At 42.5% G+C, this 26,381-nt stretch overlaps 1 protein-coding gene across 3 annotated transcripts in view; it reads left to right on the top strand.

Moving 5' to 3' along the window:
• Nucleotides 1-363: 363 nt before the first annotated feature.
• cuedc1b (CUE domain containing 1b) overlaps nt 364-26,381 on the top strand; it is a 56,968-nt gene continuing 30,950 nt past the window's right edge. The window contains exon 1 of one of the 3 annotated variants that reach the window (XM_060944070.1): nt 364-380. The gene's annotated coding sequence lies outside the window, so the exon portion shown is untranslated. Of the gene's footprint in view, nt 381-6,504; nt 6,752-7,555; nt 7,603-26,381 lie in introns of those variants that run through there. The other 2 variants (XM_060944067.1, XM_060944069.1) reach the window with 2 other exon arrangements.

Raw genomic sequence — 26,381 nt, 5'->3', positions numbered from 1 at the left:
CCTCAGCAGGCAGGAGTTAGAGAGCAAACTGGAACACAGAGTCAACAGGACAGAAGGCAGATCAGGTTACCGGGGCTGGAGAGCAGACAGAGTCAAACGGAACAGAAGGCAGGTCAGGGTACCGGGGCTGGAGTGCAGACAGAGTTGAACAGAACAATTTCAGGAGTCAGAGTAGTAGGAACACAAAGCAGGTTTCAGGCTGAGAGTTGCAGATGATCTGACACAGAAGCTTGGGAGGACTGCAGCTTAAATACACACAGGGGGAAAACAGGTGATCGGTAACAGCCAATGACAGCCACTGGGAGTTAATAAGAGGAAGTGAGTGCGGGCGTGGCTGGTAATGCTGAGTGGAGATGTTACCTGAAGAGAGAAGCCCACAGGTAGGACCATGATAATCTTCAGTAAGTTTTTTTTTTGTTTGTTTGTTTGTTTGTTTTTTTATCCTGGTCAGGGTTGCAGTGGATCCTGGGAACACTGTGCACAAGGCAGGAATACAAACTGGAATTTGCATTAATTGTTATAACTGCTTATTTCAATTGGGTTGAACTTTACACAGAAGAGTCTATTATTTCTATTTTTACTTACTCATCACAGGATTGTTGTAAAATACAAGAAGGTGGGAATGATTCAAAGAGATCCAAGTGAGCCCAAAGAATCATAATGAATTAAAATTATCTGGGTAAGGTGGCACAAAATTCCTACTGGCACCTCTGCTTATCTAAGTTACCTGATGTTGTATGTGTTTCAAGCTGGACATGTCTCAGTTTCTTTGTACTGATTGGTTATTTGCGTAACCATGTGTGAATAATAAGCAATTATTGGACGAGGCTAAACAAAACATTGTGATTTGTTAGTGAAGAGCAGGCAGCAATTTGCTGATGCCAAAGGCAGAGTTCAATAATTCAAAAGTTCAATAATTGTTTTATCATTCAATTTTTTTTGAAATACTGATTATAAAGTTGCCGTGACGAGTCAAACAACAAAGAAATCAGATGCAATCACTGTTTTACTTGCATCTCACAGAACTCAAAATACAAAAGTGTGAAGTAACTGTGCATGAGCAGACCATTATGTATAGGCAGTTATTTGCAGTTTGCTCAGCCAATCAAAATGGCATAAAAATAATTTGAAAAATAATGCAATTTGTATGTATAATTCTCTTTAGCAGTATAGTCACATTGTGCTTAATAAAATCTGAGACATGTTGGGGGTGGTTTCAAGATGCCAGATCTGGCCAGAATTATAATACTTACAGTGGTTCTCAATGTGGGGTCTCTGATTATTTATTTTTGTTACAGCCATGGGAATCACAACACGCCATTATCAAAGTTATATTTATTATTAAGCTCTTATAGATATTATGTTTGACTGGTCTCTTGAATTATTAATGTTTTACATCCATTATACAAGTATAAGGAGTAAAATCCCTTGCCACTGACTACTTCCATAGCAGCATGTGCAAATGCAATGAAATAAAAACAATAATAAAACAAACAGTACTCGTAAAAATATAGTAAGAAAACAATGCAGGGACAATACAAGACAGTATATGAGACAGAGACAATGCACAAACAATACAAGACAAGTCTGCTGGTCTGGGCACTGAGGCTGTGGTACCTCTTGCCAGAAGGAAGCAGCACAAGCAATCTGTTGTTCGGGTGATTTGGGTCTCTGATGATCCTGTGAGCCTTCTGGACACACTGCTTTCTGTAAATGTCCTGGATAGAGGGAAGCTAACACCCAGTAAACCACTGGGCTGTCCTCACCATCCTCTACAGTGCCTTGCATTTGAGGGCGGTGCCAGTTCCGGTACCAGACCATGATGCATCCAGTCAGGATGTTCTCAATAGTGGCTTGGTGAAAGGCCCGTAGGCTCTTTGGGCCCATGCCAAATTTTTTTTAGCTGTCTAGATGGAAAACAGGCTAAACAGATTTAATCTAAATCATAATAACGGGTAAACAATCCGAAATTAGAAATAATGTCGGCTTGTACCTAATGTGTCCTGTCAGTGGAAAGTTCAGGAATGTAAAGCTCTATAGCATCAATAAAGGGGCAGAATATAACTGTATATATTTTTTTTAAAATGAGCCTAATGTTTAATAGTTTATAAAATAAGTATATGCGTTTGTGATTTTTTGAAACATCTTAAAAGGTTTGAGTAGGGGAGAGCAGGGAGACTTGGGACAAGTTTTCAGCTTTTGTAGATTGTGTGAAATTCTCTGCAGGTAGCGTCACGTTCATATTGCATTATTTACTGAGAGTATTTACCGTACCCTCTTCCCACAGTAGTAGTTTCTCAGCTTGTCACATATACTGACCTTCAGGCTTCACTGTTACTGTCATTTTTTTTTTTGCAGGGAGACATGGGACACTATGTTGGGAGACTTGGGACATAGTGAGGAGACATGGAACGAAAATAAAATACCAAGGCCTACATGTTTAATTTTTATTTATTATCAAAACTTGTAACATATGAACTGTATGAACACACAATGCTGGTACAGCGATAGAAAAATGTCAGTTTACCCAAAACCTGACGAGACACAACAGCTCCATTCTCAAGAAGGAATGAAGTAAGTTTAATCCTCATGTAGGTACACTCCCATATTTTTAACAAAACATTTTAAACAATTTTATATTTGAAAACCACAAGAAAAAAAAAAACCCTAATATGAACTGTCCCAACTCTCCCAATGTGGGCATTTTGAAAAAAAAAATCCTTAAAATGTTCTTTTATTCTCCAGAAGTTTAATAAATAATAGCATTTTTTTTTTCACGGTCTGGTTTCCATCAAATCCTGCGCTCTGATTGGCTGGCGAGCAGGTCCGTATCCTACGATACGGACCCCGGTTACAGACCTCTGACAACTCGCTCATTCACAGCAACAACAAACATAGTAGCAATTTTTGTCAACATTTATTTTCGCATCTCTCAGGAGAATAGAATTAATTTTACATTATGGATAGTGATAACGACAGTGGGCGGCACGGTGGTGTAGTGGTTAGCGCTGTCGCCTCACAGCAAGAAGGTCTGGGTTCGAGCCCCGTGGCCGGCGAGGGCCTTTCTGTGTGGAGTTTGCATGTTCTCCCCGTGTCTGCGTGGGTTTCCTCCAGGTGCTCCGGTTTCCCCCACAGTCCAAAGACATGCAGGTTAGGTTAACTGGTGACTCTAAATTGACCGTAGGTGTGAATGTGAGTGTGAATGGTTGCCTGTGTCTATGTGTCAGCCCTGTGATGACCTGGCGACTTGTCCAGGGTGTACGCCGCCTTTCGCCCGTAATCAGCTGGGATAGGCTCCAGCTTGCCTGTGACCCTGTAGAACAGGATAAAGCGACTAGAGATAATGAGATGAGATGAGATAACGACAGTCTTTACAGCGAAAGCGAGTTTTACTACCCTGAGGAAGAAGAAATAAAAGAAAACATTTCAGGAGAAAGCTAAAAACCTGTAACTGTTGCTAATGCCGAGCAAAAACATGGCTGAATCCTGAATGACTCAATTTTGTATAATTGGGGGACTACATAGGTAGCAAAATGTAGTTTTTTTTCCCTGCCATGGAAGTGCACTTGTATACCAAGGAGGAAGCCATTTGCATTACAGCTGTGAATGAGGATTCAAAATGGCAGCTCAGCTCAGTTTTCCCTTTCAGGCGCTCTCGTTTTCTGTTAGAATTTGGTAAAGAAAAAAATAAATATATTATTTACCAGCTTAAGGTTGGTCCGTATGGTGAAATACCGTGACCTCAGCCTTGAGTACTTTCAAGACCTCGGTCACGGTATTTCACGATACGGACCTCCCAGCTGGTAAATAACATATATATGGTAACTCTAGGCTACATACTTTAATTCCTAACAAATCCCAAATTCACCAGTGTACGGTACATTACAACACAGAATGGAGGTGGAGGTGAAGTAGAAAATATAAGTTTTGATCTGAACTGCACAAACCAGGGGCGTAGCTAGGATTTTTCAAAGGGGGGTCCACACACTGACTGGCAGCCTGAGTACCTTATGTAACAAAAAATAATTACCATTGCTAGTTTTAGTTAGCTTAGAAACTGGTTCTTCCATTATTGCCATTTCTTCCACGTTTTCTTGATGTGTTCTAGAAACGTCACACTAAAACTTAGCTTCGAAGCCACAAAATGCAACTTTGATGGAAAAAAATATATAATAAATTGCTTACCTCTCTTCACATCAAAAGAAGGAGGAAAGTTTTGCTTGTTTTGACATGGCGAATTATTAACACAAGAGGAAATACCGTAGTCAGCTGGGATACACTGCAAAAAGTAAAATCTAACCAAGATTAAATATCTTAAATCAAGACAAAATATGCTTGTTATTTGTCTGCCAAGATAATTCTCCTTTCCAGGCAGGTTTTGTGTAAGAGTATTTCACTTACTTTAAGCATTTTTTCCCTCAATTATCTTAAGGTATTATAACTTGTTATTGAGATTTTATTACTGGTTATGAATAAGTTCTGTCTTAAAATGAGACTGACCATAATTTCATCGGTGTTATATTAACCATGACAAGTTTGTCAAAGTCAGAATTTCTTATTTCAAGCATCTTATCCTTTCTTTTAATCTCTTAACACAAAACAGATAACTAAATGAAATGAATTGTTGTATTGTCAATCTGGCAACAAAAATAGGCTACAAAATGGATTGGTTTGTTGTTTTGATTTTAATTTATTTGGCGGTCTCAGTTGGTATAAACACTTACTTAAACAGAGCACACCAATATGTCCAGATATAGTCAAACTGTTGGTTGGGGGACAAAGTATCTAGCATGTTAAAGTGAGTAGTAGAAATCTATTTGTTTTTAGTATAAATACACTAGTTTTAAGACATCTGTGGGGTTTCTAAAGCTAGATATATTTACTTGTTTTTAAAAATCTTGCCAAGTCAAATTTTCTTGTTCTGTTGGCAGATAATTTTGCTTATTTTAAGTAAAATATTCCTCATTTTATTACTTTTTTTCCCTTGTTTTTGTAAGCCGGGTTTTTGCAGTGTAGGCTCCAGCTTGCCTGCACTGCAAAAAATGATATATTGTTAAAAGAAAATATCTTTAAAATGAGTGAATTTATCTAACATTTCTTATTAGAAGATTATTTGGACTCAAATATAAGATTATGTAGCTTGCTTTTAGATGCTTTTCTTCATTTCAAGCTTTAAATTGTCTTATTCTATTGGCAGATAATTTTGCTAATTTTAAGCGTTTAATTCTAGAAAGAAGCAAAATTATTTGCCAATAGAATAAGACAATTTAAAGCTTGAAATGAGCAAAAGCATCTAAAAGTAAGCTAAATAAACTTGTATTTGCGTTCTAATAATCTTCTAATCAGAAATATTGGATAGATTCACCTATAGTAAAGATCTCATCTCATTATCTCTAGCCACTTTATCCTTCTACAGGGTCGCAGGCAAGCTGGAGCCTATCCCAGCTGACTACAGGCGAAAGGCGGGGTACACCCTGGACAAGTCGCCAGATCATCACAGGGCTGACACATAGACACAGACAACCATTCACACTCACATTCACACCTACGGTCAATTTAGAGTCACCAGTTAACCTAACCTGCATGTCTTTGGACTGTGGGGGAAACCGGAGCACCCGGAGGAAACCCACGCGGACAACATGCAAACTCCACACAGAAAGGCCCTCGCCGACCCCGGGACCTTCTTGCTGTGAGGTGACAGCACTAACCACTACACCACCGTGCCACCTATAGTAAAGATATTTCCTCTTAACAATATATCATTTTTTGCAGTGTGTGACCCTGTAGAACAGGATAAAGCGGCTAGAGATAATGAGATGAGATGAGACATTGAATTTAACTTTGTAACATGCATGAGCAACCACACTGAGTCCTCATCTCATTATCTCTAGCCGCTTTATCCTTCTACAGGGTCGCAGGCAAGCTGGAGCCTATCCCAGCTGACTACGGGCGAAAGGCGGGGTACACCCTGGACAAGTCGCCAGGTCATCACAGGGCTGACACATAGACACACAACCATTCACACTCACATTCACACCTACAGTCAATTTAGAGTCACCAGTTAACCTAACCTGCATGTCTTTGGACTGTGGGGGAAACCGGAGCACCCGGAGGAAACCCACGCAGACACGGGGAGAACATGCAAACTCCGCACAGAAAGGCCCTCGCCGGCCCCGGGGCTCGAACCCAGGACCTTCTTGCTGTGAGGCGACAGCGCTAACCACTACACCACCGTGCCGCCCCACACTGAGTCCTGAAAGGTGATATTTTTTTCTTGTGGGAACAAATTATTTTGTGCACACTAGAAAAGAAAAATACCTTTAGGGACTTCACACATTTTTTTTTTTTGCAGAAAGAATTTCAGGAAAAGAAGAGATGGTTTTGGTCGAATACCTCGTGGTTATGTAGTAAACTTTGGGGACAGGGATGCATTTGATGTGTGTGTCCACTAGGCAGCTGTCTGCGCCTTTGTTCCTCTGAAAGTCTGATTTGAGCCCCCACAGTCTCTTCTGGTGTGTTTGATTCACCAAACACACACAACGCAATGTCGCTCCGTCGCGGGACTGGAGCACTGGGAACCGCACACACACACACTCTCTCTCACTCTGAGTGTGGATCAGTGAGGGTTTAAACCCGTCCCTGTTTCTGTGCAGATTTATTCCTCTGAAGGAAACGAGGCTAAAAATAATATTTTTCATAGCAGACTGGAAAGCTGATGTTGTGCCGCTCACCAGCTGCTCTCTCAGTTCCAGTAAGTAGCCGAGTGTGTGTTTGGATGTTAGCTTGCTAACCTTTTCTCTCTAGGGTTCCTCAGCGTGCTTCCATTATTATTACTGAACTATTATTATTTCATTCCAGAGCTCAAGGTGAACAGTGTTTTTATATATTTTTAAACTAATTATCACACGACTCTTTTCAAGCAGAGGTCCTGCATGTGTTGAGCTTCTTGTAATTGTCCAAGTCGAATCGTGAGGCCTCCCTTCATACCACAGTGTCTCTCTGCTTCTTCTTTATCTGGTCCTGAAAAATTAAACAACGTTTATAATTTAGCCAGAAATATACCTCCAGTCTGTTTGTGCACTAAATCGCTGCTAATGTCAGTTTACAAGCTATTCCCTTAAAACCAATCTCTTCACTTTTTCACCACAGTCCCTAGGTTGTATCCTAAATACATTCCCATTGGATATAAAGCTTCCCACATAGGCTGCAGAAGCCATTATTTTATACTCCTACGTAGTGCACTCGTGCAAGCAGTCAGGAGCCGTTTGGAGCCGAGCCCTTATCCCGGTTTGTGCTAATGCTAGCTAGTGTATGACTGTTTATATTTACAGCTCTGATAGAGGGATAGAGCTATGCAGTGAGTTATTTAATTCATCTAACAGATTTAAATCGAACAGATAAAAGTTTAAAAAGTACTTTTCATTCATCCTGGAGCAGAGGTGGACAGTAATGAAGTTTACTTGAGTACTGTACTTAAGTACACTTTTTGAGTATCTGTACTTGAGTATTTTTTTTTTTTGGAAACTTATGACTTTAACTTCACTACATTTGAAAAGCAAATATCGTACTTTTTACTCCTAGGATGAAATATCAGCAATTCAGGTGTGTTGATTTAATTTACTGTATTTTTTTTTTCTTTCAAAGTGGGTCTATAACACTGCAGCTCATTTATTTTCATGTGTGGTTGGGATTTTTTTTTTTTTGGGGGGGGGGTGTTTGAGAAGAAACCTCTTCTCTTTTTCTCTAACTTTTGTATTGTTTACAAGCACTTTAGATGCCATGTTTACTGTATGTAAATGTCTATGAGAATATTTAGTGAGTATTTTATCAATAAATAAATATTCCTATTAGAAAAATATCATTTATGCTTTTGCATTTTTTTATACTTGTTCACAGACCTCAAATACTACTACTACCAGAGGTGGACAGTAACAAAGTACATGAGCCATTCCACCGAATCGGTGCCATTTCCGTCCCTAGAAAATTATATGTATAAATGCACATAAAAATGTACTTTAAAATACATTTCCTTATTACACAGAATGTCCTGCACATTGATCTGATTTCAAATTTAAGATATATAATTGTAAGGATTAATAAAAACTACCTAAAACACTGAAAAATAGCATGTGTTACCTGTCCCCGCACTCTAACTTTATACTTAACTATGAAACATTATGATTAAAATCCTTCAGAAACAGTATTTCTTTTGCACTTGTGTGACTCCATATCCTATCCATGGTTTAAATATATTTTTTTCATAAGAAATCCACAATATCTTAGTTAAAATACACATTTTTGTCGTGTCCCTGGGTTTTCACTCAGTCCTGTTACCTAAACATATTACCCCATCTGACAAATTTGGAACATTCCATAAATCACATGCTCAACAGGAAGTTACATCAGTTTTGTCTTCTGAAGGCCATGGGAAGACCAAAAGTTAGTTCTCTCATTTACTTTTCTGTATATTTGATGATTTTTTTAACTTTGACTGATGAGGCCAATGTCAACATACTGTCCTGTTACTTAAATTATTTCTTAGATGATATTTGTTTATTTTAAAAATACAGATTTTTGGTAAATCACTAGAATGTGCTAAGTGTGGTCATGCTATTAGCGATGACGCCATGTGGCTTAATTCCATGTATTAGCTAATCCTAGGCTAAAAACTCAGTCCTGTTATGGCCCTTTTCCACTACCCTTTTTCAGCTCACTTCAGCCCGACACGGCTCGCGTTTCGACTATCTCAAAACAGCACGACTCGGCTCGCTTCAGCCCTGCTTAGCACCCAAAACTCGCACGGTTTTGGAGTGGGGCTGAAGCGAGCCAAACCGAGCTGAGTGAGGCTGGGGGCGTGAGGAGACACTCCCCTGTGCACTGATTGGTGAGGAGGAGTGTCCTCACATGCCCCCACACGCCCCGCGAGCACGCTGGGATCTGTAAACACCGTAAACCCGGAAGAAGAATAATTACGAATTACGAGAATTTCTGAAGCCTTATGCGCCTCGCCTCATCTATACGCTCTTGCCAGTATCTGTTGGCGTTGTCGGTGACAACAAGCCACAGCACCAAGACCAGCAACACTAACGACTCCATGTCCTCCATGTTTATTGTTTACTATCCGGGGCGTGAGACTACCGCTTAAAAGATCACTGATGTCACTGTTTGCGCCGCTTAACGACATCACGTGACGTCACCCACTTTCGCTAACTCCACCCAATGTGTCCACCCACTTCCAGCCAGCACGGTTCAGCGCGGTGGTAGTCGAAATGCAACTCCAATAGCCCCGCTCAGCTCGACTCAGCCCAACTCAGCACGGCATGGCTCAGCCCAACTCAGCCGCGTTTGTAGTGGAAAAGTGGCATTACTTTCAGTCCTGTTACTCATATAAAGAGTATGCAGCCATCTTTGACTTCCAAACCTTGTAAAAAAAAAATAAATAACATAGCCTGAGGTTGACCAATACACATTTTGAATAGTTAAATATGTGTGTAATTATAATCAGTGTTCAAAAGATATAACAAATTAAGTTTAATTTGGGAGTGGTACAACAAGCAAATGGCACCCATTTGGTGGAATGTCCCACATTTACTTGAGTACTGTACTTAAGTACACTTTTTGAGTATCTGTACTTTACTTGAGTATTTATTTATTTATTTTTGGAAACTTATGACTTTAACTTCACTACATTTGAAAGGCAAATAATCGTACTTTTTACTCCACTACGTTTCGATCAAGGTCCTCGTTACTCATTACTATGAAGCAGCTTTGAAAGTGGATGTTTTTTATTTTCTAAAACATGATTGGGTTTTTTTCACTGTCAGTAATCACTAGGGTCACGTCACACCCATAGACTGTATAAAATCAAGTTCAGTTATTTCTCAGCAGCATTATTTAACATGATCAGTTGATGATAGAATGGAAGGAGGCGGTTCTTCTGGGGAATGTACTCACCCATGGCCCATGAGCCCATGTTTCAGTTTTCTGAAAGGATTAAAGATCAGGAGCATAGCTGGGGGGGTCCTGGGGTGCCTGTGACACCCCCCTCCCCCTTTGTCGGACCATAAATTTTTTCAATAGCCACATAAGAATATTAGAAAAGCACCCACTGTAATTTTTCTAACTTTTTTTTTTAAAAACTAGATTGTCACCTCAGCCTCATTAGGGTTTCTATAACCTTGACTTCCTGTGGTTTGGGCGCGAAAACTCAGTTTGTCAGAGTGTGTGCGGGAGAGACGGATGTAAGTGCAGATATCTTAAATAATATAAAGTGCGTAAAACGCACGCAACAGGCAAACAGTCCGAAACAGCAGGCAAAGTCGTAATCGAGGAAACAGGCAGGAGGTCAATCGAGGCGTGGACAGAACATCAGAGGCAAAACTGTACAAGATCAAGGGACGAGAAACAGGAGTCGAAAAACCAGGAGGCAGGGCTCTACATTAACTTTTGAAACCACTTGTCCTGTCGGGCAAGTTGAAAGGAAATTTACTTGTCCAAATGTGAAGTTGACTTGTCCAAAGAAAAATTTGAGAAAAAAAACACAAACTATTTGTAATAAACTAATTTCACCAGAATTACTTGAACACAAAAATCTATTCACTGCAGAAAAAAATTGGACTCCATCAGTCATTAATTTATTCATGAGAAATTGAAAGCCAGAAAATTAAAATTATATATATTTTCATTTTTAAATTATTAACTTTGAATATATATCCTCCACTGATTAATTGTTGTCTAATTATTCAGTGTGGCTCCTGTATGGTATTTAATGGTTGCGATGAAAGTTGCGGTGTTTTTGTTGCGATTACATTGTGGGAGGAAGTGAAAGTTGCGAGAAATTGTTGCGATTTTCTCTTTGTGTGATTAAAATTGAGTGATATGTTAAATATTAAGTTATTACTGAAAAACTATTGATTAAAAAAACAGACACTGAGAAATGGTCCTATAAACAACTTCACCAATATAAAAGATTACTAGGACTACAAAAATGCAGAAAAATAGGCTTTACTTATCCAAATGCACCTGTTGGTTCAAAAGTTAGTGTGTAGAACCTCACAGCACAACATGAAGTTACCTTAAAATATAATATAAATGCCTCAGCTTTCATGTAAGAAAAAAAACTATTAATACTAGTACTGTGTGCAGGCAGTCTCTCCTGAAGACTAAATTAAACAATAATTATAAACTAATAAAATAAATGGCTCAGGCTTCATAGAAGAAAAAAAACAATTTGAACAGAATCTCACAGTATGATGCTGAAGCTGCCTAAACAATGGAAAATAAAATACCATTTTGGCAAAAATGTTGGCATCCATTAATTTCTTGTGTTCAGTAAAAAAAATAATGTAAAGTGCACACAGTCCTTCACTGTAAACATAACACACTTTCAGTAACAGAATTTAAGCCTATATAAACACTGACTCGCACATGCTGCTTCTTTTGAACATGGAAGTAAGGTGGAAGGTAGTTTGTCGACGTCACCTCAAGACGACACCAACGATTGGTCAAATTTGCGGGAAAATTGCAGTGATTGGATATAATTGCAACACCGCCCTGAATTCATGGGGATTGGTTGAATTTGCGTTGAAGTTGCAAATCGCAAAATCCTGGAGGGTCTGGTAAATGACCGTTTACTTTTCAGTTCAAATACACGAAGCGGTATTGTCCGGTTTTGCAAGCGGAATATTGCGCATGCACACATCGCTCTTTCCGAAGAGAAACATCCGGCGATTCATCAAAACAACATGTCAAGTGAGATGCTTTGAAAATCATGTGAATAAACTGATAAATTTGATATGTAACCCGAATATCGGCGTATTTTGGCACTTGTCCAATCGGACAAGTAACTGAGACGATGACTTGTCCGACATAAAGTATCACTTGTCCCGGACAAGCAGACAACCGTTAATGTCGAGCCCTGCCAGGAGGTCAACAAGGACAGGAAACAAGGCTTGGTAAGGCATACTAGACGCGACGTAATACTTCACATTGTCCTTGCATGGGCGCAGTCCTTAAATAGCCCAAACACAGTTCATTGATTAAAGACAGGTGTTCTTTGTTAACGGTGTGGATGCCGGAGTTCGGTAGGCGCACTTTGAGGTGCACGAGCCAAGGCACGCAGGACTGAAACAGTTCTGCGCAAGCGCAACACGATTGCACTAGAAAGCATGGTCAAGCTGCTAGTGTAGCTGCAGTCTTTTTAGTTGTGAATTACAAGTATTTTCTCTTGTGTTAATAATTCGCCATGTCAAAACAAGCGAAACTTTCCTCCTCCTTTTGATGTGAAGAGAGGTAAGCAATTTATTATATTTTTCCATCAAAGTTGCATTTTGTGGCTTCGAAGCTAAGTTTTAGTGTGCCCTTTCTAAAACACATCAAGAAAATGTGGAAGAAACTACAATAATGGAAGAGCTGGTTTCCAAGCTACCTAAAACTAGCAATGGTAATTATTTTTTGTTGTTACATAATGTACTCAGGCTGCCAGTCAGTGCCCCCCCCGAAAAATCCTAGCTACGCCCCTGAAGATTCGTTTCGTTTCAAATGTTTGCCGAAAACAAACCACATCACGGCCTACAAAAGCTCGCCATCCAACCTGCAGAAGCATATTGAGGGATATAAACGTTTTATTCCAAGAGGAAGCTTGCAATGAAGTTGTCTGTGCTTTTAGAGCTAGCGATAATGCTGCAATAGCTATGCAGTCTGGTTAGCCAAAGGACTTTCTATGGATTTGCCCACCAAGTTGCCATCGCCTTGTCCATGGCTAACGTTTACACATAGCTAGTTAACTTGGACACTGTTGGTTAGCATGTAAAAACAGAGTTATGCTAACATGAATAACGTTAACTTATCTGAAGTCCTTTCAGAAATGTTTTAGCATAATCTTGCCCAATAAACAATGTAGAAATATTTCTTTGCTAGTAGCATTAGCTACCCAATATGATTTCGAGTTTGAAAAGAGTTTGTTAGCATGTCAGGTGGAGTTTCACTGACTGACTAGCTAGCTTAACATTAAAACGCCATGATGGCACAGCATAAGTTCATTTTGTGAATTCACATTTCTGTTTTTGGTAACAGCATTAGGTTTTGTAAGCATTGTGGCAATAATCCAACAATGCGTTGACAGAAAATGTACTTTTAATACTTAAGTATTTTTAAAAGCAAGTACTTTAACTTAATTAAAAATTTGACTGGACAACTTTCGCTTATATTGGAGCAACATTTGATCAGTGGCATCTGTATTTTGACTTAAGTAATGAAGTTGGGTACTTTGTCCACCTCTGTCCTGGATTATGTGCTACTGCTCTTCTGTCATTCAGAAATGTAGTTTGTCCTTTAATAAGAGTTTTCCAGATCTGTTGTTATTGTTTTCCACATTCAAAACTCAAGTCTTACGGTATCTCTTCTCTCCCTGCCTCCCCTAATTTCCTGATCACTGATTTGCCTTTTTGTCCATTTCTTTTACCATGCTTTGAGCTAGTCTTGAGCTAGTCTTGCCCACTTTATTTGTGATTTATGTTGTATTCTTCCATCCTAACATCTGTCAGGATTTATTTGCTTGTTTGTTTGTAGTTCTGTTTTTTGTGGTAGTTTTTTTTTAAAAAAATCATTCCTCTGTAAAGCGTCCTTGGGTTAGTCAAAGGCACGATACAAATTTAAACAAGTTGTTTTTGTTGTTATTGCAAACATTATCCATAGAGGATAGTGCTTTGGTAGTGAAATGCTCTATTATTAGATCTATAGTATATCCCTTATTCTCATATGCCCTGTTTCCCCTTTGTGAATTCTGTATACTGAAAATCTACCACATGAAAGGAAAATGTCTGCTAGTTTGTACAGACTGATCTAAAGAGTGTCATGAATTCATGGTACTTTTATTGTACATGGTTGCGCAACACATGTAAACTTCCATTAGATGTGATCTGGAGCCTGGTTGCCTTTGTATTTTAGTTTGGAGTGCATTACAAATTTATGAGGCCTTTTAAAGTCTTGTTAGACAGGCAGCTGGTGCCACACCCATTCCCCATTAAAAGCTGTCTGTTTGTGTATGGCTAGTGTTCCTCTTTTGTGTTGCTGAAAGATGCCAGAAAAGCTTACAGGTCCATCTACACAGCAGACCATCCACAATAAAAATCAGTAGAGGACTACTTTTCCGATTACGCCTGAGACAGGAACAGGATGTTGGTGGAATTCTTTTGATAACCTCCCTATTCACTAACAATCAGTTTGCTTCTTTGTGTTCTCCCAATATAGACCTAATTGTAGTTCCTGGAAAGGAATATGTGCTCAGCCCTGCCATGTACATGACGCTGAGGCAAGTGGGTCACCATTGTCCCTGTTTCTCTTTTTTAAATACTAATCACCAAGAACGTTGTCAGGGGCGTAGCTAGGATTTTTCGGGGGGGGTTACACACTGACTGGCAGCCTGAGTACATTATGTAACAAAAAATAATTACCATTACTAGTTGTAGTTAGCTTAGGAACCGGCGCTTCCATTATTGCTGTTTCTTCTACGTTTTCTTGATGTTGTGTTTTAGAAAGGGCACACTAAAACTTAGCTTCGAAGCCACAAAATGCAACTTTGATGGAAAAAATAATAATAAATTGCTTACCTCTCTTCACATCGAAAGGAGGAGGAAAGTTTTGCTTGTTTTGACATGGCGAATTATTAACACGAGGAAATACTCGTAATACGCAACTAAAAAGACTGCAGGTACACTGGCAGCTTGACCATGCTTTCTAGTGCGATCATGTTGCGCTTGTGCAGAACTGTTTCAGTCCTGCGCGCCTTGGCTCATGCACCTGAAGGTGCACCTTGACTTGCGCGTGCGCCTACCGAGCTCCGGCACGCACGCTGTTAACAAAGAACACCTGTCTTTAATCAATGAACTGTGTTTGGGCTATTTAAGGACTGCGCCCATGCAAGGACAATGCGAAGTATTACGCTGCGTCTAGTGTGCCTTACTGAGCCTTGTTTCCTGTCCCTGTTGACCTCCTGGTTTTTCAACTCCTGTTTCTCGTCCCTTGATCTTGTATAGTTTTGCCTCTGGTATTCTGTCCGCGCCTCGATTGACCTCCTGCCTGTTTCCTTAATTACAACTTTGCCTGCTGTTTCAGACCGTTTGCCTGTTGCGTGTGTTTTACGCACTTTATGCTCATATCACACTGTGTATTATTTAACATATCTGCACTTACATCCGCATCTCCCGCACACACTCTGACAAACTGGGTTTTCGCACCCAAACCACAGGAAGTCAAGGTTATAGAAACCCTAATGAGGCTGAGGTGACAATCTAGTTAAAAAAAAAAGTTAGAAAAATTACAGTGGACGCTTTTCTAATATTCTTATGTAGCTATTGAAAAAATGTATGGTCTGACAAAGGGGGGGTCATGGGAACCCCCCAGCTACGCCCCTGGCTGTTACTCTATAAGTGACTTCTCATGTGCTTATTTCTGTATTTTGCAAGAAAGTATTGAATTTTCCCTCTCGTCATCTTTTCTGCCTCTTTCCTGTTTTTTTGTTATTTTCCTTTCTTTCCCCACTCTTTTCAGATCCCAAGTTCTTACCACCACATTTTATTCCTCTTTTTCATCATGGTTCATCCTCTTTTCCTCCTATAAAATTGTGGAATAACATTTTGTAAAATCTCACGATCTGAATTTTGCCCCTGTAATATTCTCAGACCCTGTCTTTTTAAAACTATTTCCCAGGAGGATTTCACTTCATTCCTAGGCTATTTTTCCTCTCTGGGCTTTTAAGTTTTCAGTTATTTGTGCCTAATTGAAAGGACTGCAGTATAGGAGAGGGCAAGCATGGTTATTTACACCTTTGTTAGGTTTCTCTTTTGGCGTCAAGATACAAATTAGCATGTCTCTTTCATACTACCGAACCAGGGCGTTACCGAGATGTGCTTTATGCCACTTACTAAAGAAAAAGAGTCAGTTATTGTCATCATTGTAAGATAAATACATCTGAAGGCTCACTTGACTGCTCAAATTAAAAAGATCAGCAGACAAATGAGGACAAAGATGGAAATTAAATTAAAAACTGTGGACTTCACACAGGGACTAACTTAAAAAATGTGCAAAATGTACTCACTGCAAGCACTTCCTTAAATAATAATCAGAGGCACAGAGGGACTACCAGTAAGTGACTGTCTCCTCTTTTTCTGTTCTTTTTCTAATAATATGCCAGTCAGTTTCACTACGACTTACAAATTATTTTGTATATTTCCCTGATCCTGGATCAAAAATAACATTGCAGTGTTATGCAGGGATGTGTTTGTTCCTGAAACCTTTCAACAGTTTGCCAATGTTTCAGCCTTGACTGTACTATGTCGTCATATTCTGTCTTAGCTCTGTTTTGCAGTCAGTTATTTCTTGCCTGGATGCCAAGTGGATACCAGTCAAGCAGTATGCTCTGTGTGGAGAGTGTCAAAAAAAAAAGTGTGGTGAATCTGACGGCCGCTTTCCAAGATCGTTCCCAGTCAGTCTGTTTAGTTCATGAGTTTAGCAAGCAGGCACATTTCTGCTTCTGCCTGCTCTTTTTACAGTGACCTGCAAGTACAAAACAAATGAACAAATCACACAGGCAACAGAAAATGCAACAACAAAAACATAATTCAGAAAGACAACTTGAACTCAAAATGGAAAGGGTGGATGTGTATTGAACATCACCTACTCGCTGATTTACACGACATGCATGACAAGGAAAAAGAATTAGACTTCTTCCGGTCTATTATCTAGTTAGTCTAGTGAAAACTATGTAATGCCAAGTTATTTATTGTGGGAAGGAATAATAATTCTTCTGAAGAATTCAGCTTCCTTTAGGTAGGTGTTCAGCTTTCATAAACTCATATTAATGTCATGAAAAGCAGATGGCACATCTAAAATAACAACATATAAATGCCACTGATAAAAATAAGAATGAGTAAAGATTCATTTCGGCTCTTATTTCACATCTCCCAGCTCTCTGTTTTCCGCAGTCACTTAGACTGACACACTGTAGTCAATCATCAACAATCCCGATCATGTAATGGCCAATAAGCAAGGGCCCACCTTTTTTCCGTTACAAGTTAATGTTGATGTGGTTTTGCGCTGTTGCGTTTGCTGTGGCGTTTTTTTTGTTTTTCTGTTGCATTTTTGGTTTAACGTTTTGTACTCGCAGGCCATTCTGCCTTTGGCTTGAGCATTTTACTGAATTTTTATCTAATGGTTTGATCAGTTTGCTGTTAAATACATATTGTATTACATATTCTTGTCCTGTTTTTATGTCTTGGCACTCAGTCATCCTGTGAGGCATCAAAGAAATTGAGCAAAATACAAATCTACCAGAGTACTTAAATACAAATATAAGTATTTGATTTGTGCAGTGTATTATGTAAGATCTGGTTTCTGTTTTTCTCCTTTTTTCTTGCTTGCTTTCTGCTCTGTTCTAGCTGATAGTTTCCTTTTCTCATAATTTCTGCTTTCATTGAGGAATTAATGCAGAACAGACTCACTTGCCTTTTGTCTGTTATTTTCGCTTCTTCAATATAGCTTTGTTTCTGTTTTAGGATTATGATGTGATGCTGTGTAGTCTGTACATATCTGCTAATAATGTAATGTAATCTGCTTATGCTGACATTACGTAAGTGGCATCCTTCTCTGATAAAGCACAGCTTAATAGTACCCTGATTTGGGTGTGTGAAAACGGACCTTATCCGCTCTATTTTGTCTTTGACAGCTGTTGAAACATGCTGATCTACAGACTGTTTGCAGATGTGGAGGCAGGAGTGTTGTTCTCAGTTTGGAAGTTGCACACAACTCAGAGCTGGCACCGGTGTAAAAACTGTAGAATGGCGTTAGTACAAAGTTAAAAGAAATGGATGTGTTGGGCTGAGAATGTTCTTGTAACACTCTGACAGCTCAGGGAATGAGGAACAAGCAGACAGACTTAACAATACAAAGTGCACTTTTATTTTTAATCTGGGAGGTTACTTTTCAGCAACTTTAGTTTCTTTCACACATGCACACATACATAGTGCTGGGTAGCTCAGCTCTCTCTCTTCCTCTGTAAGAACACAAGCCACTCAAATAGATTGTCCGTAATCAAACGCAGGTGAAACTCATGACATTACCTACCGGTTCTACCTGACTCCTCACTGCCCACAGCTGATGCTCAACCCTGCCCCCGCTGCCATGTACCCCCACCACCCATCTCAGGCTGGGGAGCCGTACAGCCTGCAGTCAATTCTCGTCCCCTGGCAGGAGAGGTAATCTGCCACTACCATCTGTGCCCCCTGCCCATGGACCACCTCAAATGTAAAGGGCTGAAGAGCTAGATGCCAACGAGTGAACTGTGCGTTGGCATTCTTCATGCAGTGGAACCACTGGAGTGGGGTGTGGTGGGAAAAGAGTGAAAGGGCATCCTAGCAGGTAGTATCGGAAAGTGAGGACTGCCCATTTCCCTCCTCAGTTGTTATGCTATCATTATTAGTTACTATCATTATACTTCGTCTTCAATTGTGTTATACTATTGTTATTAGTTACTATCATTATACTTCATCCTCAGTTGTGTTATACTAAATCTCTTGCATTGAGAGGTTGTGGCTGACCACAGGTCACTTCGCCTCTTCCACCATCTGGGACAAAACAGCCCCCAGCTCTCTGCCTGATGCATCAGTCTATAAGATAAAAGGGAGAGAAAAGAAGACACTTTTATTCTCATTTCATACCAGACATGATCAAGTGGTGTATGCCAAGAGTCAGGTTGGGCATTCAAGGCTCATCCATGTGTTTTTTTTATTTATTACTTTAATTTAATTAAAGGGTGAAGAACTACTAGCATGCCATTTTTGTAAGACATCATTGACATTCAAGCATATTTTACTTTGCTGTCTTGGTCTAAATGCCACAAGGGAATATTTTGACTCTCAAAATACTTTGGATGATGCTTTTAAGAAGGTGCCACCACAAAAAGGCTTAGAATTTGTCATATGTATTTTTTTAAAGCATCTCTCTTATTTGTTTATTTAATTTTATTTGTTTTACTTATATAAAAGTAACTATAATACCTTTTTAGAAATGCTCGTAATGATATAGCCTCAGGTGCTGACATCTTGTCTTCTTCGGCTTTATCCGGGGCCGGGTCGCGGAGGCAGCAATCTGAGCATGGAAGCCCAAACTTCCCTTTCCCCAGATCCCTTGGCCAGCTCCTCGGGAAGAACACCGAGGCGTTCCCAGGCCAGCCGAGAGACATAGTCCCTCCAGCGTGTCCTGGGTCTTCCCCGGGGCCTCCTCCCGGGGGGACATGCCTGGAATGCCTCCCCAGGGAGGCGTCCAGGAGGCATCCGAAAAAGATGCCCAAGCCACCTCAGCTGATTCCTCTCGATGTGGAGGAGCAGCGGCTCTACTCCGAGCTCCTCCCGAGTGACTGTGCTTCTCACCCTATCTCTAAGAGAGCGCCCAGCCACCCTGCGAAGGAAACTCATTTCGGCCGCTTGTATCCGCGATCTTGTTCTTTCGGTCATTACCCAAAGCTCATGACCATAGGTGAGAGTCAGAACGTAGATCGACCAGTAAATTGAGAGCTTCGCCTTTTGGCTCAGCTCCTTCACCACAACGGACCGGTAAAGCGACCGCATCACTGCGGAGGCTGCACCAATCTGCCTGTCGATCTCACGCTCCATCCTTCCCTCACTCGTGAACAAGATCCCGAGATACTTAAACTCCTCCACTTGAGGCAGGACTTCTCCACCAACCTGGAGAGGGCAAGCCACCCTTTTCTGGTCGAGAACCATGGCCTCGGACTTGGAGGTGTTGATTCTCATCCCAGCCGCTTCACACTCGACTGCAAACCGCCCCAGTGCATGCTGAAGGTCCTGGTTTGAAGAAGCCAACAGGACAACATCATCCGCAAAAAGCAGAGATGAAATCCTGTGGTTCCCAAACAGGATTCCTTCCGGCCCCTGGCTGCGCCTAGAAATTCTGTCCATAAAAATTATGAACAGAACCGGTGACAAAGGGCAGCCCTGCCGGAGTCCAACATGCACTGGGAACAGGTCTGACTTACTGCCGGCAATGCGAACCAGACTCCTGCTCCATTTGTACAGGGACCGGACAGCCCTTAGCAAAGACCCCTGAACCCCATACTCCCGAAGCACCCCCCACAGAATACCACGAGGGACATGGTCGAATGCCTTCTCCAGATCCGCAAAACACATGTGGACTGGTTGGGCAAACTCCCATGAACCCTCGAGCACCCTATTGAAGGGTATAGAGCTGGTCCAGTGTTCCGCGACCAGGATGAAAACCGCATTGTTCCTCCTGGATCCGAGGTTCGACTATCGGTCGAATTCTCCTCTCCAGTACCCTGGAGTAAACCTTCCCTGGGAGGCTGAGAAGTGTGATTCCTCTATAATTGGAGCACACTCTCCGGTCCCCTTTCTTAAAAAGAGGGACCACCACCCCAGTCTGCCACTCCAGAGGCACTGTCCCCGACCGCCACGCGATGTTGCAGAGGCGTGTCAACCAAGACAACCCCACAACATCCAGAGACTTGAGATACTCAGGGCAGATCTCATCCACCCCTGGTGCCTTGCCACCGAGGAGCTTGCAAACCACCTCAGTGACTTCGGCTTGGGTAATGGACGAGTTTACCTCTGAGTCATCAGCCTCAGTGGAAGACATGATGGTGGGATTGAGGAGATCCTCAAAGTATTCCTTCCACCGCCCGACAATGTCCCCAGTCAAGGTCAACAGCTCCCCACCCGCACTGTAAACAGTGTTGGCAGAGTACTGCTTCCCCCTCCTGAGGCGCTGGACGGTTTGCCAGAATTTCTTTGAGGCCGACCGATAGTCCTTCTCCATGGCCTCCCCGAACTCCTCCCAGTTCTGAGTTTTTGCCTCCGCAACTGCCCGAGCTGCGGCATGCCTGGCCTGTCGATACCAGTCAGCTGCCTCAGGAGTCCCGGAGGTCAACATGGCCCGATAGGACTCCTTCTTCAGCTTGATGGCATCCCTTACTTCTGGTGTCCACCACCGGGTTCGGGGATTGCCGCCACGACAGGCACCGGAGACCTTGCGGCCACAGCTCCAAACAGCTGCGTCCACAATGGAGGTAGAGAACATGGTCCACTCAGACTCAATGTCCCCTGCCTCCCTTGGAAGCTGGGAAAAGCTCTCCCGGAGGTGGGCGTTAAAGACCCCCCGACAGAGTGCTTGGCCAGACGTTCCCAGCAGACCCTCACCATACGTTTGGGCCTGCCAGGTCTGTCTGGCTTCCTCCTCCGCCAGCGGATCCAACTCACCACCAGGTGGTGATCAGTTGACAGCTCAGCCCCTCTCTTCACCCGAGTGTCCAAGACATAGGGCCGGAGATCAGATGAAACGACGACAAAGTCTATCATCGACCTCCGACCTAAGGTGTCCTGGTGCCACGTGCACTTATGGACACCCCTATGCTCGAACATGGTGTTTGTTATGGACAAACCGTGACTAGCACAGAAGTCCAATAACAAAACACCACTTGGGTTCAGATCGGGGAGGCCGTTCCTCCCAACCACGCCCCTCCAGGTGTCACTGTCGTCGCCCACGTGACCATTGAAGTCCCCCAGTAGCACAATGGAGTCCCCAGTCTGAGCACCTCTCAGTACCTCTCCCAGGGACTCCAAGAAGGCCGGATACTCTACACTGCTATTTGGCCCGTAGGCACAAACAACAGCAAGAGCCCTCTCCCCAATCCGAAGGCGCAGAGAGGCGACCCTCTCGTTCACTGGGGTAAACTCCAACACATGGCGGCTGAGCTGGGGAGCTATAAGCAAGCCCACATCAGCCCGCCGCCGCTCACCATGGGCGACTCCAAAGAAGTGGAGAGTCCAGCCCCTCTCGAGGAGCTGGGTTCCAGAGCCCAAGCTGTGCGTGGAGGTGAGCCCGACTATCTCTAGCCGGTACCTCTCAACCTCCCGCACAAGCTCAGGCTCTTTCCCCCCCAGCGAAGTAACATTCCACGTCCCAACAGCTAGCCGCTGTGTCTGGGGATCAAGTCGTCGAGGCCCCTGCCTTCAACTGCCACCCAATCCACACTGCACCAGCCCCCTACAGCTACCTCTGTGAGTGGTGAACCCACAGGAGGTCGGGCCCACATCACCTCTTCGGGCTGAGCCTGGCCGGGCCCTATGGGGAAAGGCCTGGCCACCAAGCGCTCGCATACGAGCCCCAACCCCGGGCCTGGCTCCAGGGTGGGGCCCCGGCTGCGCCATACCGGGCAATGTCACGGTCCTTGATTGATTCTCCATAAGGGTTTTGGTGAACTGCTCTTGGTCTGGCCTGTCACCTAGGACCTGTCTGCCTTGGGAGACCCTGACAGGGGCGTAATGCCCCCGACAACATAGCTCCTAGGATCATTCAAGCACACAAACCCCTCCACCACAATAAGGTGGCAGTTCTAGGAGGGGGGTGCTGACATGGTATTAAAAAAAAAAAAATCACTCACTCTAGCATCCCTGTGAACGAACATACGAATCATGTTTTTCAGTATTTGATTAAATTGTTTGATCAGCCCATCCGTTTGTGGATGGTAAACGCTGGTACGATGTAATCCCCAGTAATTCGTACAATTGGTGAAGTTGGCGTGACGCAAACGTTGTACCTCAATTAATCAGGAATTCTTTTGGAATTGCAACTCATGAGATAATGTGGAAGAGTGCAATACTGCATGCAGAAATGTTGTGCAGAGGCGCTGCTTCTGGGTATCACATTGCATAAACCACTAAGACTAACACAAAGCAATACCCTCATGCAGATCTTTCCGATGGCCCCAGGAGATGCATGTCAATTCTTTCAAAAGGGATCTCAATCAAGGCTAAAGGGTGCAACGGTGCTTTTGGGGTGGCCAGTGGATTCACCAGCTGACATTTTCAGCAGGCTGTGCACCACTTGCGAACATCACTGCAAATGCTCAGCCAATAGAAGCAGGCCATGAGACGGTTCAGTGTTTTATCCTGACCTAAATGCCCCGCCATGGGATTATGATGAGCCGCATGAAATAAAAGTTCCTTATGGCTCTTCGGGGCCAGCAACTGGATCGTTTTCCATTTGATTGTCCTGCGTCCCTTGATAGGCTATATCTTTAATAACAGAGAAGTATGGGTAGGAGCGTTAGACTGGAGGTTTTGACTATCGATTACTCTCAGTTGGTCAAAAGTGCCCCACAGAGTTTCATCTCATGACTGTTCCAATGGGAAATCCTGAAGGGAAATCCCGATGTAGTGGCAGAGCCCTCCCCACTCTGTGTCCTCCTGACACAGAGCTGACACAGATGGACTTGGGACCGCCTCCTCAGATAATGCTGCACCAGAATCCCACCTCAAGGTGCACTACAGCAGGACCCATCCACAAATAAGTGCTTTATTAACATTTTATACTCGAGCCAATACTGTATGTCCGCAGGATTAGTGGACGGATGAGGCGAGGACTAGCCACCACCTCCACATTATGCTTTTCACCCCTGAAATGGATAGTGATGGGCACCAGTGGCTTGGCCCCCGTTTCTGTGGTGCAGTGGTAGGGGAGGGATGAGAAGGAGCAGTATCACCTGCTCCCAAAAATGCAGCCAGATAATCCTCCACCAGCCAGACCACCTCCTTCAGTGATGCTGCACGGTGGCACTGAACCCAGGCTGACATTTCTCTCAGTTGAACAACAAACTGCTCCAGTGCCACTCGGCCGATGATATCCTTGGCATCACACACTCCAGTCAGCAACCACCATTGGCAGGCGTGTCTGAGCTGTTGGGTGAAGGTGAATGGATGGCCGATCTCACTGTATGCCAGCACGTGGAAGAGCTGGCAGTGTTGGTCTGGTATGCGACTGACCTGCTGCAGAATAGCCCACTTCAGGTCCGGATACTCCAGCAGGCTGATGCAGGGGTGATAGCGTTCCGGTGCCGCGCCGGATTTCCGGCGTACCGTGGCTGGGGAAAAAAAAAAATCTAGTTCGCCCATTGTCCTGTGTCATTCTGAGATGCGCAGATAGACAGTAAAGGGAATTCGCATGATATGGAACTAGTGGGAAAAAAGTGCCGTCACGGACCGACGGCACTTTTTTCCCACTAGTTCCATATCATGCGAATTCCCTTTACTGTCTATCTGCGCATCTCAGAATGACACAGGACAATGGGCGAACTAGATTTTTTTTTTTTCCCCAGCCACGGTACGCCGGAAATCCGGCGCGGCGCCGGAACGCTATCACCCCTGCTGATGGCTGGGAGCTGTTGAGCTGCTAGCTGGGTTTCCCCTGACAGGAGTGACAATTGGTGAACTGTCCACAGCGAGGTTGACCATGAGCACACTTCAGCGACATGCTCAAACAGCTCCACAAATGCTTCTGGATCATGCTGTGGCTCCATCTTCAGCAGAGGGGTTTGGCCACAGTATTCACAGTAGTGGCTGCTGGAGTACCCACTAGCTGGACCAGGCTTGAGAATACCTGCTGGTCCTCTGCCTGGGCCAGGAGCAGAACCTGGAAGCACTGTTCCTGATCTGTGCACAGTACGATGAGGGCCTGATGTTGAGTTTGGTGGTTGCCGACGAGGGTCTGGAGCATCACTGTGACTGGTGTGGACTCCATTGTGGCATTTTTATTCCTCACGCCTAGGTTTCAGCACCAGTCTAACACTCAGACAGCTCGGGGAATAAGGAACAGGGAGACAGGCTTGACAACTCGATGTGTGGTGTGGGGTGGGTTGGTTTGGGGTTGGGCTTTTTATTTTTTAATTAATTAATTTTTTAAAATCTGGGCAGTCACTTTTCAGCGACTTTAGTTTCTCTCTCTTTCTACGCACACAAATGCACGCGTGCACACGGTGCTGGGTAGTTTGTCTCTCTCTCTCTCTCTCTCTCTCTCTGAATACCAGTTTCTCCTGCAAAAACATAAGACACAAATAGATTTCCAGTAATCAAACACAGACAAAATTCATGACGTGTTCCCTGCCGGTTCTACCTGGTTCCTCACCACCCACAGCTGATGCTTGACCACGCCCGCACTGCCACAGTTCTCTAATGTGGTGTGTTTATTGTTTCTCTGAGGTTTGTGCTGCAGTTGTGAAATGATTCGACTAAAGCTGAGGACATCCTAATTCACTCCTTATGGTCTCATGATTGAGGCATCTAAGGAATTTTTAGAGGATTCATTTACTGTCTAATTTCACCAAATACATGGAGTACACTTTATATTTCAGCACAGTTTTAATAAATATAATTTATATCCAGACATGTTGATTGGGATTACACAATGTCCATAACCCTTTAGAATGAAGATAAAATTTAGAAGTGAGCGAAAAATCCTGTGCATATGTTAAACTGATGGGTAATGGTGATGCTGGCAAAGTTTCTGACAAAGTCTGCATGGTATTAAATACTCCAACATCTGGAAAAGTTTCCTGGCCCACTGCTGGCTTACAGACAGGATGTGATAGGTTTTTTTTTCTTGTTCTCCAATAACTTGCATCACACACGGAGTCTGAACTTTTTCGATAGTGTTGGATGAATTGGCTGAATTTTACATTTACTGTCTCATGATAATTTGATTCATGAGGATTTTTTTTTAATTACTTCTTGTCCTTCCAAGTATTCTACACTAGATTCCAAGCAGTTCGACCAGCTTAATGGGTTCGTAAAAAAAAAAAAAAAAAAAACACAACAGATTACTTGGGCTGTTTGCAGCAGTGTTTTCTCAGTCAGTGACTTTACTGCTTGTTGTAGCTAAAAATACGCTCTGATGTGCTGTGGCTCTGCATTATTTTCTCTTTGCAGCTACCTTTGCAATTATTAATTTAGTAAATGCATTTATTCAAAACAAAAGCAGAAAGTGACCCATAATTAAAAAAAAAAAAAAAAAAAAAAAAAAAAACACCCACCTTAACTGCTTGGCTCTGTGCTTACCACCTAGAACTTTTCTCTGTGATGACTGTCAAGCTGCAATACACAAATTACTACTTGCTACTACTCCCCAAGTTACATGCATCACCAAATATTTTGATAAATTAGGCAAAGTAACAAGTAAGTATTAAATTGTCACTTGATATTAAACTGTTGTTATCTGACCAGCAATAATGAGACTATGAAGTTTGCTGTAAACTAAAGTTCCAGGTACTTGTCACAAAAACTTAGTGAATGAGCTTCGTTGTAGTGAAGTACTGAAATGTTATCACATCAGTGCTAGTAAAAATCAGTGTACATATTTTTGGACATTAGACTTCTGGGTATTGATGGAGAGAGTGGTAGTTTTTGTGAGGAAATGTAAAGGCCTGCCTACTTTAGCAAGAACTGGTCGCTGGACTAACATTTACCATTAACTAACCACTGACTTTTCCAATGGCTCATCAACAAATATAAAAGGATATT

This window comes from Neoarius graeffei, chromosome 17 (genome assembly GCF_027579695.1).
Source record: "Neoarius graeffei isolate fNeoGra1 chromosome 17, fNeoGra1.pri, whole genome shotgun sequence".
Taxonomy (NCBI): domain Eukaryota; kingdom Metazoa; phylum Chordata; class Actinopteri; order Siluriformes; family Ariidae; genus Neoarius; species Neoarius graeffei.
Note: the sequence above shows the minus strand (reverse complement) of the source record. Positions and strands in the feature narration are given on the sequence as shown.